The sequence below is a fragment of the Lissotriton helveticus genome, chromosome 2_1 (genome assembly GCF_964261635.1).
Source record: "Lissotriton helveticus chromosome 2_1, aLisHel1.1, whole genome shotgun sequence".
Lineage (NCBI taxonomy): Eukaryota > Metazoa > Chordata > Amphibia > Caudata > Salamandridae > Lissotriton > Lissotriton helveticus.
Window position 1 is genome coordinate 89,428,422 of NC_136059.1, and position 11,383 is coordinate 89,439,804.

The following is an 11,383-nucleotide window of genomic DNA, read 5'->3' on the forward strand; positions in this document are numbered from 1 at the left end:
AATGCCACAACGAGAGAGGAAGCAGCCTTATGAAATAATGAAGTATAATTTATCTAAATTTACATTCACAGCACCTAAAGATCCAGGATCAGTGATTAACTTACCAGCATGAAAACAAGTATGGTTTGTTTACGGTTTCAATGAAGATTCACTTTATCTTTCATGGGATCTTCAGTCATAGTTGTAAACAGTAAATAGAGATGAGCAAGTGGCAAATGGGCAAATTACTTACCTTTTGTAAAGCTGTATCTGGTAGAGACATGATCTAGCCGCAGATTTACTAAATCTGAACTTACCAGGCGTCAGACAGGTTAATTAAGATTTTTCTTGAGCAGTCCCCCTATGCGCCAATAGGTTGCGCATGCCGACTCGCTCACGTGGTCCGCATTAACTCCAGCATCATGACGTGCGCATTGTCAATACTGGTACAACCTCAGTACGCTGAAGTCTATACTTTTCACGTCTTTCCATGCCAGAAGCACGGAGCCATGAAGCTGACAGAGGTGTTTAAAATTTGGGCCCTGAAGGGGAACAGCCCCAACGTGAAGAACTGATGCACAAGTTACTTACCTTCGGTAACGATATATCTGTAAGAAACAGTAGTTAGTATTAGATTCCTTACCTTAGAACATCCACAGGCGTCAGACTGGATACGGAAACTTTTGCGTAGCAGTACCCCTGCGCGTCGGTAGGTGTCGTCTGCGGCTCCGCATCCGGCATCGGCGTCGGCATGACGTCGCCAGAGTACTTACACGCCGCCCTCGCGTGCGGACCTCAGTTCTTATACACAGCTTTTCCACGCCAGAAACGCAGAGCCATGATGAAAACCAACACTGGTGCCATGAAACTAGGGCCCTGAAAGGGAATGACCTTAACCCTAGATTACGGTTCGCAGAACGGGGAGGATGGGTGGGGCGGTAAGGAATCTAATACTAACTAACTACTGTTTCTTACAGATATATCGTTACCAAAAGTAAGTAACTTGTGCAGGTTAGTATTAGATTCCTTACCTTAGAATAGATACCCCAGCAATACCAAACCCGGTGGTGGGTCTGCGAACCAATAATCACACCAGAAAGTCCTGGAGGACGGAACGGCCAAAGAAGCCACCCCTCCGGACTTGGCTGTCAAGGCAGTAGTGTCTTGCGAACATGTGCAGCGAGGCCCACGTAGCTGCCTGACAGATGTCCTGCAAGGGGACTCCCCGGCCCAGGGCAGTAGTAGCCACCGTGGTCCGAGTGGAATGTGCCCTCAGCCCAACAGGAGACTCCTTAGCCAAAGAGTAGCATGCCTTGATGCACAACACGACCCACGGAGAGATGGTTCGTTTGTGCACCGCCCGTCCCTTCTTAGCGCCAATGTAACCAACAAAGGTGGTCATCCACCCGGAACGGGCATGTGCGATCCAAATAGAAAGAGCGCGCACGTTTTGGGTCCAGACGGTGGAGCCGCTCTTCGAGGGATGCGGAGGCGGAAAGAAGGTGGGCAAGGTGATGAGCTGCCCGATGTGGAAGGCCATGACTACCTTGGGCAGAAAAGAGGGTCTTGTCCGCAACACAACTTTGTCCGGATGGACCGAAAGGAAGGGAGGCTTGGATGAAAGAGCCTGGAGCTCACTCACTCTCCTGGCAGAGGTGATGGCAACCAGGAAAGCAGTATTCAGAGTAAGAAGGCAGAGAGGACAGTTATGAAGTGGCTCAAAGGGAGCGCAGATCAGAAAAGTAAGTACAAGGTTCAAGTCCCACTGAGGCATCACGAAAGGAACAGGGGGAAACACAAGTGATGCCCTGTAATAATCGATTAACCACCGGGGATTTGATCAAAGAAGGCTTATCATGTAGCCTTAAGAAGGCAGAAAGGGCAGAAAGGTAGCCCTTGATAGTGCCCAGAGCAGAGTCCTGCTCGGCAAGAGAAAGAAGGAAGAGGAGAACCTCAGAGAGGGGCAGAAAGGGGATCCACAGCCTTTGCTGTGCACCATGCCACAAACTTGTTCCACCTGCAGGCATATACAGATTTAGTAGTGGCACGCCTGGCTGCCAGAATCGCATCACAAACTTCAGGGGGCAAGTCAAATGGCCTCAACTGTCGCCGCTCAATCTCCAAGCATGGAGGCGGAGACTGGACAGGTTCGGGTGGAGGACCGTCCCCTGCTGCTGCGACAGAAGGTCCTCCTGAAGAGGCAGACGAATCGGGGGAATCGACCGACATAATGAGTAGCTCGGGATACCAGTATCTTCGTGCCCAGTCCGGAGCCACAAGGATAACTTGGGCCCGGTCGCGCCTGATCTTCAGCACTCTGGGCAGAAGTGGTGTAGGCGGAAAGGCATACAACAGACCGCAGCTCCACTCGCGACGAAAAGCACATCCGAGCGAGTGCCGCCTTTGAAATTCCAACGCGCAGAACTGATGACATTGTGCGTTCTCTTCTGTGGCGAATAGATCTAACCAAGGATCTCCCCACTGCAGAAAGAGGCCTTGCGCCACGTCCGAGTTCATACGCCATTCGTGATCCATCATGCACCGACGGCTGAGTTGGTCCGCCCTGGCGTTCAGGGAACCTGCCAGGTGTTGAACCACCAGGGTCACGCCCTGATGTTCCAGCCACAGCCAGAGACGCAGAGCCTCCTTTGAGAGAGTCCACGAGCCCACACCGCCCTGTTTGTTGCAGATCCACATGGCGGTGGTGTTGTCCGTGAACACCTGCACTACACTCCCACGGACAGAGGGGAGGAATGCCTTCAGTGCAAGACGGATCACCCGCAGCTCCAGAAGGTTGCTGTGGAGCCGGGACTCCGCCAGAAACCGGAGGCCTCTGATCTCCGCCTCTCCCATGTGGCCTCCCCAGCCCTGGAGGGACGCGTCCATCACAACTACGTGCTCCGGGTGGGGTAGGGAGAGGAATCTGAAGCTGACCCAATCGCGGTCCGTGAGCCACCACTGCAACTGTCTTGCAGCGCCCTCCGAGATCAAGACATGGTCGGACAGATTGCCCTGATGCTGGGCCCACTGAAACTTTAGGTCCCACTGCAGAGCCATTATCCGCCACCTGGCGTGATGCACCAGATGGCTGCAGGAGGCCATCCACCCCAGAACCAGCAGCGTCAACCTGACCAAGATTCGGGATAACGGCTGAAAGATCGTAATCAGAGCCTGAATATCCCAAACCCGCTGCTCGGGAAGATAAACCCGAAACTGCGCAGAGTCCAGAACCGTTCCAATGAAGAGGAGCTTTTGAGAGGGACACAGGTGTGACTTCGGCACATTGATGGAGAACCCCAGCAGGTGCAGGAGGTCGGCCGTAGTCTGGAGGTGGCGGACGACTGTCTGGGGCGAGCCCGCCTTCAACAACCAGACGTAGAGGTAGGGGAAGACTGAAATCCCTAACCTGCACAGATCAACTGCGTCCATCGCCATCACTTTCGTGAACACCCGTGGGGCGTTGGTAAGGCCGAAGGGGAGCATGGTAAACAAAGTGCTCGTGGCCTACCGTGAACCGCAGGTAACGCCGGTGGGCCGGCAGGACGGGGATATGAAAGGAATATGCTACTTACCAGTATGCATCTGTTCTCGGCATGTAGGGCTGCTGACATTCATATCTGTGCATAGATCGCCGCCTAGTGTTGGGTCCAGATGATTGCACTTTGATGTCTTGGAAGAGTCTTCGAAGTATCACGAGATAGGTGACTCCTCCCCTGGACTACAGTGCGCATGGGCATCTTTTCCGTCCTCAGATTGTTTTTCGCCATTGTGGCAGAGATGGAGATAGTAAAGTAAGTAAAGTAAGAGATGGCCATGCCAAAGCTAAAGCTGCAGCTGCGACAGGCACCAGGGAGGAAGGCGGGCGATCTGAATGTCAGCAGCCCTACATGCCAAGAACAGATGCATACTGGTAAGTAGCATATTCCGTTCGAGGCATGAGGGCTGCTGAATTCATATCTGTGGATAGACTGTATAGCAGTATCTCCCCTAGCGGTGGTTACCTGTGCCAGCTGCAGCAGTTTGAAAAAGTTTTGAGGACATCCTGGCCTACAGCAGCTTGCTGTTTTGCTTGCACGTCTACACAGTAGTGTTTTGTGAAAGTGTGTATGGTTGTCCATGTGGCTGCCTTACAGATGTCTTCAAGAGGAATATTTCCTAGGAAAGCCATGATGCCCCCATTTTTCTTGTAGTGTGTGCTCGTGGGGGGACGGTTAAAGTGCGTTTTGCCTTTTGATAACATATTTGAATGCATTTAACAATCCATCTGGCTATCCCTGACTTTGAAATAGGATTTCCTTTGTGTTGTGGTGCAAAAGCAACAAGGAATCTGCTACTTACCAGTATGCATCTGTTCTTGGCATGTACGGCTGCTGACATTCATATCTGTGCATAGATCGCTGCCTAGTGTTGGGTCCGGATGATTGCACATTGTTGTCCTGGAAGAGTATTCGAAGTATCACGAGATCGGTGGCTCCTAACTCGGACTACAGTGCGCATGGGCATCCTCTCCATCCTCAGATTGTTTTTCGCCATTGTGGCAGAGATGGAGTATGGTACAGTAACAGATGTCCATGCAAGAAAGATAGAAAGTAATAATGAATGCTACAGCTGCAACAGGCACCGGGGAGGAAGGTGGGCGATATGAATGTCAGCAGCCCTACATGCCAAGAACAGATGCATACTGGTAAGTAGCATATTTCGTTCGAGGCATGTGGGCTGCTGAATTCATGTCTGTGCATAGAATGTATAGCAGTCTCTCCCTTAGTGGTGGCTACCTGTGCCAGCTGCAGCAGTCTGAAAAAGAGTTTTTAGAACAGACTGTCCTACAGCTGCTTGCTGTTTGGAATGTACATCTACACAATAGTGTTTTGTGAATGTATGTTTGGTAGACCATGTGGCTGCTCTACAGATTTTCTCTAGAGGAATATTTCCTAGGAAAGCCGTGGATGCTCCAAGTTTGTGTGTGGAAAGCGCTCGAGGGAACTGTTAAAGTGCGTTTTGCTTTTAGATAACATATTTGGATGCACTTAACTATCCATCTGGCTAATCCAGATTTTGAAATGGTGTTGCCTTTGTGTTGTGGTGAGAAGGCAACAAACAACTGTTTAGTTTTTCGAAAATCCTTAGTTCTATCAATGTAGTATAGAAGTGCTCTCTTGACATCAAATGTGTGTAGAGCCCTTTCAGGTACTGACTGTGGATTTGGAAAGAACACTGGCAGTTCTATTGTTTGATTGATATGAAAATGGGATACCACCTTGGGCATGAACTTAGGGTTTGTTCCAAGAACTACCCTATTTGCATGTATTTGGATGTATGGCTCTTGAATAGTTAGGGCTTGTAGCTCACTAACTCTTCTAAGTGAAGTGATTGCCACTAGAAATGATACTTTCCATGTTAAAAATTGTAATTCGCATGAATGCAATGGTTCAAATGGTGATCCCATTAGTCTGGTTAAAACAATGTTAAGGTTCCAGACAGGTGAAGGTGGGTGTTTTGGGGGATTACTCTTGTGAGTTCCTCCATGAATGCCTTAATTGCAGGTACTCTGAATAGCGAAAGATGCTGTCTGTTCTGAAGATAAGCTGCAATGGCAGCTAAGTGTATCCTTATAGATGAATAAGCTAGATTGCAACGATGTAGGTGCAAAAGATAGCAAATGATATTTTGCGTTGAAGCATCTAGTGGGTTTATGTCATTGTTATTGCAGTAAATGACAAAACGCTTCCACTTCGCTGAGTAACAAGCTCTGGTTGTAGGTTTTCTTGCCTCTTTGATAATGTTCATACAGTCAGGAGGTAAGTTTAGGTACCCAAACTCTAAGACTTCAGGAGCCAGATTGCAAGGTTCAGCTGTTGCAGATCTGGCTGCTGTATGTCTCCATGGCTCTGAGTGAGTATAGTGGGTGTTAGTCGCAGTCTTTGATGAGGTACCGCGGAAAGTTCTAGGAACGTGGTGTACCATGGTTGCCTCGCCCATGTTGGAGCAACCAGGATTAGTGTCAGTGAATGCTGGCGTAGTTTGCGTGCCACTAGCCGTATTAACGGTGCTGGGGGAAAAGCGTACGCAAATCTGGCTGACCAGTTCATCCATATCGCATTGCCCTGCGACTGTGGGTGAGGGAACCTGGCGGCAAAGCTTTGGCATTTTGCGTTTTCCCTTGTGGCGAACAGGTCTATCTCTGGATGACCCCACTGCTGGAAGTACGGGCGGAGTACTGATGGATGCATCTCCCACTCGTGCATTTGGTGGCTGTACCTGCTGAGCAGATCCGCCATCTGATTGTCCTTGCCTGGGAGGTGTTCCGCCATGAGGAAGATGTTCCTCTGAATGGCCCACTTCCACATGCTCTGAGCCAGATGAGACAACTGTGGAGAGTGTGTACCTCCCAGCTTTTGAATGTAGTACATGGCTGTCATGTTGTCCGTCCGGATCAACACTACTTTGTTGCACAGATGTACCTTGAATGCCTTCATTGCCATGAAGATTGCCATCAGCTCTAGGAGGTTGATGTGCATCTTCTTTTGCTGCGTTGTCCATAGTCCCTGCACTGTATAGTGGAGTACATGAGCTCCCCATCCCTGGAGAGATGCGTCCGTCAGGATAATCTGTGGCACAGGCTCCTGGAACGGTCGGCCCTTGCAAAGGTTGTGTGGATTCCACCAATGCAGAGAGCTGTATGCCCGACCGGTCACCAACACTAGGTCGTTCAACTGTCCTTGAGCCTGAGTCCACTGATGAGCCAAGCATTCTTGGAGCGGGCGCATATGTAGCCTCGCGTGCGGGACTATGAAGATGCAGGAGGCCATCATGCCTATCAACTGCATGAACACTCTTGCTGGAAGCGAGTGTTGCGGTCTGAACTTCTGGATCAGTGACTGAATGCCGTCGATCCTCACAGAATTTGGCTGAGCTGTGGCTGCCAGAGTATCTATGGTCGCGCCCAGATACTGCCGCACATGGGCTGGCTGAAGGTGCGACTTCGGATAATTCACTGAGAATCCCAGATCGTGAAGGTGAATGCTGTGGGACATGTTGGCGGCGCACTGCTGGCCCGATTTTGCTTGGACAAGCCAGTCGTCCAGATAAGGGTAGACATGAACTTTCTGCCTCCTGAGGTGCGCAGCCACTGTCGCCAGGCATTTTGTGAACACCCTGGGCGCTGTGGTCACTCCGAAAGGGAGGACCTTGAATTCATAATGCTGAATCAGAATGGTGAATCCGAGGTATTTTCTATGTGATGGATGTAGTGGAATGTGAAAATATGCATCCTTGAGATCCAAGGTTGCGAGGAAGTCTCCCTGATTGAGCAACGAAAGAACCTGCTGCAGCGTCAGCATGTGAAAGTGTTCTGAGAGAATATACTGGTTTAGGGGTCTGAGGTCCAGTATGGGTCTGAGGGACCCGTCCTTTTTTGGGATTAAGAAGTACAGGGAGTACACTCCTGTGCCTTCTTCCTCCACCCGCACGAGCTCGATTGCCCCTTTTTGCAGCATGACGAGTACCTCCTGCTGCAATAAGTGCAAATGCTCTGTGGACATAGGACGGTGTTTTGGTGGCATGTTGGGTGGAGTGGATGTCAACTCCAGACAATAACCGTTTTGGATACGTTTTCTGACCCACCTGTCTGTGGTGATGGATTTCCAGACTGGCAGGAACTGCTGGAGTCTCCCCCCCACCAGGTGTAGTATGGTCGGGGGGCACTGTTTGTTGGTGGCGGAGGAGCGGGAGTTGTGGCGGAGGAGCGGGAGTTGTTGTTTCCACGACCTCTGCCCTTGGTGCTGTTGCCCCGATAGCCGCCTCTACTCTGCTTGATGTAAGAGGACTGCGCCCCACCTTTAGTGTACTGAGTTTGCTGGGACATCTGGCCTCTGGAAACACCTCTATTGCTTGAGCGACGAAAAGTACTGCCCCTAAACTGCTGGGACTGGACAGCCCCCATGGACTTTGCAGTCTCGGTATCCTTTATTTTTTCCAGGGTGGTATCCACCTCAGGACCAAATAACCTATCAGGGTTTACAGGCTGATTGAGGATGGTGGTTTGTATCTCCGGCTTGAACCCGGAGATTCTGAGCCAGGCCTGACGTCGCAACATCACACTTGTGTTAATGGTTCTGGCCGCGGTGTCCGCCACGTCCAGTGCACATTTAATAGAAGCGTTGGAGATGAGCTTCCCTTCCTGAATGAGCATCTCCGCTGCCTCTTTATACTGATCAGGCAGATGTTGAAACAGGGTCTCTAGTGTATCATAGTGTGCCCTGTCATATCTGGCCAAGAGTGCCTGAGTGTTTGAAATGCGCCAGATATTGGCCGCTTGAGCCGCCAATCTTTTCCCTGATGCTTCTAGCACTTTAGATTCCTTGTCAGGTGGAGGAGCATCACCAGTGGTTTGTGAATTCGCCCTCTTCCGGGCATTAGAAACAACCAGAGAGTCCAACGTCAACTGGCCCTTGATGTAGGTAGGGTCGCCAGGTGCCAGCTTATACTTTTTTTCAATCAGAGGGTTGATAACCCTGGCACGTGTGGGTTCTTTATAATGTCTGCAGCATGTTTCAAAACCCCTTTTAGCATTGGGAGAGTCTTGACAGTCTTTTCTGCTGTGGAAAAGGTATCAAAGAGGAAGTCCACTTCAATAGGGTCAGCATGCAGCTGGACGTCGTGGTTTTTAGCCGCCCTCTCAATTAGAGCATTAAAGGCTGCAGAATCCTCAATAGGAGAGTGTAGGAAGGTAGATCCCTGACTATGGTTGCCCCCAACTTTTTGCCTGGTGTTTTGATGGTTTTCTGACTTAGTTGACCTGGGGCCCTGCTATTCAGGACCCCAGGCCCACTGCTCTCTGTTAAAATGGATTCCATGTACCCTAGGTACATATCTGATTGGATATGGAGTCACCTTAGCAGTCCCTGTACAGTATACCTTAGGTATCCAGGGCATAGGTGTACCCAGGGCCTACCAGGGGCTGAAGCATGTATTATGCCACCCCTGGCTGGCCATCCAAAACGGACAACTGGCTGCTTGACAGCTGGGGCAAGGTGGTGTAATCACCATTTGCTATAGATATAGTATTCCTATATCTAACCCTAAAATGGACACATATATTCCTATCAGTCACTCCTATGGCAGGCCTTATCAATCCTGAAGGCAGAGTGCTTGGAATAATGTGAAATGGTGCTCGGGCATGAGCTGAGCCCGTTTGCAGCTTGCGAAACCAAGTCCTAATAGCTGTTCCATGATAACGCTATACCATATACTCTTAAGTGCATTATGTACCTCGCTGTCAAATGCTAACTTTGGTATAGCATTATCAAAACATGTCTAGTAAGGTGTCATACGAATTGGAATACTAACCCCTCGCCAATTCTGGCGACGGGGTTAGCATTCCACCCTTCTAGAGGGACACGACATGTATGTAACTGTGAACCCCGGTTAAAGTCAGATGTAGCCTCAGCTCCACAAAATGGATGCTGCCACCGAGACACAAGTCTGCCCTCCTGCTGCTGGGAGTCCTTCCAGCAACGGAGGCATGGACAAAGGGTTTCCTGTCAGGGGCGGTGCCAGCACCATCCCAGACAGAATTTTGTGTATCCCAGGTAGGCAGGGCTTTAGAGGAAGGTGACTGCAAGTGGCACCCCGGTGCTCACTGTGCATAGGCCGGCTGAAACCAGTTCTGGGGGCACACCAGCCCCTGAGCTGGGGAGAGACCGGACAAAGGAGAGGGGTGTAACCACCCCCCTCCTGGTCCCACCCATGGGCAGGACCTAGTCGCATACCAGCCCCTTTCTTTAGAATAAAGGTGGGAGCGGGGACCCTTCCAAATTAGATCTTTGAATCCTGAAACTACTTTCTACGAAAGGAACTCAAGACTTCTTCTTAAGATTTCTCCCTTGTGACTAAGGAGTAGTCACCCTGCAGCAGCAGGCACCATCCAAGCATCACGGTTTGCTGTAAGTCTCTCCTCCGGATCAAGACTGCCCAGCTCGACGAGAACCGGCTTCCCTGGCACCTCTGACCTCTACCTGCATCATCAGCCCAGCTGAGATTCGTGTGTGTGACGAGACCTCGAGGGACCGGCCATCTTCAGGACTGCACGACGCTTGCCCAGCACGACCGCCGAGGGATCCTCGAGTGAGTGCTTTGGGGTTTGAGAAGCCCTAACCCTGAGCAGCTCCAGCACCGAAGTCCAGCTCCCCAGCATCCACGAGATCTGCGTGGGGCCCTTCTGCTCTTTGCTGCTCACCGCGTTGTCCGGCTACTTGCCTGCTGGCTTGTGGCCCTCTTGACGACGCACCACGACGACAACGCTGGTCTGGTTGCTCCAGGCTGGCCCTTGCTCCCCTCCAACAGAGGAGCACCCCGGACCCTCCTGGTCCACTCCAGACGCCATCTTGAGTCCACCGCGTGGACTTGCATTTGCCAAGAGTTGTTGCCCCAATCCTGGGTCCAGCGACGTCGACAGCAGATACCTCCGTGGGACAGCTCGCACCTCCATCCTGGTCGCCGACAACGCCTCCTGGTCCGAGAGACTGCAGAGCCCAGCGTCGCCCACTCACCTGGTCGAGGTGACTTCGCCCAGTGCTATCCTGGTGCCCACCTAATCACTGGCTAGTGATTCAGGACTTGGTTCCCTCTGCTTACAGGTATCCATCTTCATCGATCCAGGCTTGGATCACATCGAACTCCATCACTGGTCGCCTGCCAGCAACTTCTTTCAGGCTCCATAGACTGCAACGAGGATTCCCGACGTCTTTTCAGACCTATGCAGCCGCAGCCCTGGGCTAGGTAACCTGAGCATTTCGGTGCTCCAGCATAGCTTAACTATCTAAGTGTCCAGATCCTTTTTCGTTTCAGCTCTATCTAGTCGGATTCGTCCGATAACACTAACTTTACGAAATCTAGCATCCATAGACTTTGTTCCGCATCCCGCGTGAGAGTGCACACTCTGCACCCGATCCCCCTAGGCCTCCTGCTAGTAATCTGAAGGTTCAGTAGTACAGTCCTAGCGATCCCAAAGCCTCTGAGATTAGTTACTTACCTGCTAGTATTTCGCATTCCACTTGTGTAGTATATGGTTTTTCGTGCCCCTCGGGCATTTGCGTAAATTGTGCAACTTAAAGTATTTTCGTAAGAGTTTTGTTGTGTGCTTAGCACCCTGTCCTCATAAAGAGTCCAGGGTTGTTGTGTTCTAAATAAATATCCTTTTATTTTCATAACAACTTGTGTGGTGTCCTTTCACTTGGTGTTCAAGGGGTATATGTGATGGTAAAACAGCTGGCTTAACACGCCCTCTAGAGTTTAGCCTTAGACTGCTCTTGTCCATGCTACTAGGATAGCTGGTCTAAAAGGTTGACTTACAACCAATCATCAATAAGGGTTGTTTGGACTGATACAAAGTGCTCACTAGAAT

The 11,383-nt window shown here is 50.6% G+C and overlaps 1 protein-coding gene across 2 annotated transcripts in view; it reads right to left on the bottom strand.

Annotated features, from left to right (window-relative positions):
• The window catches only part of ZNF638 (zinc finger protein 638), a 985,826-nt gene that overhangs the window by 720,585 nt on the left and 253,858 nt on the right, over positions 1-11,383 (bottom strand). The window lies entirely within an intron of this gene.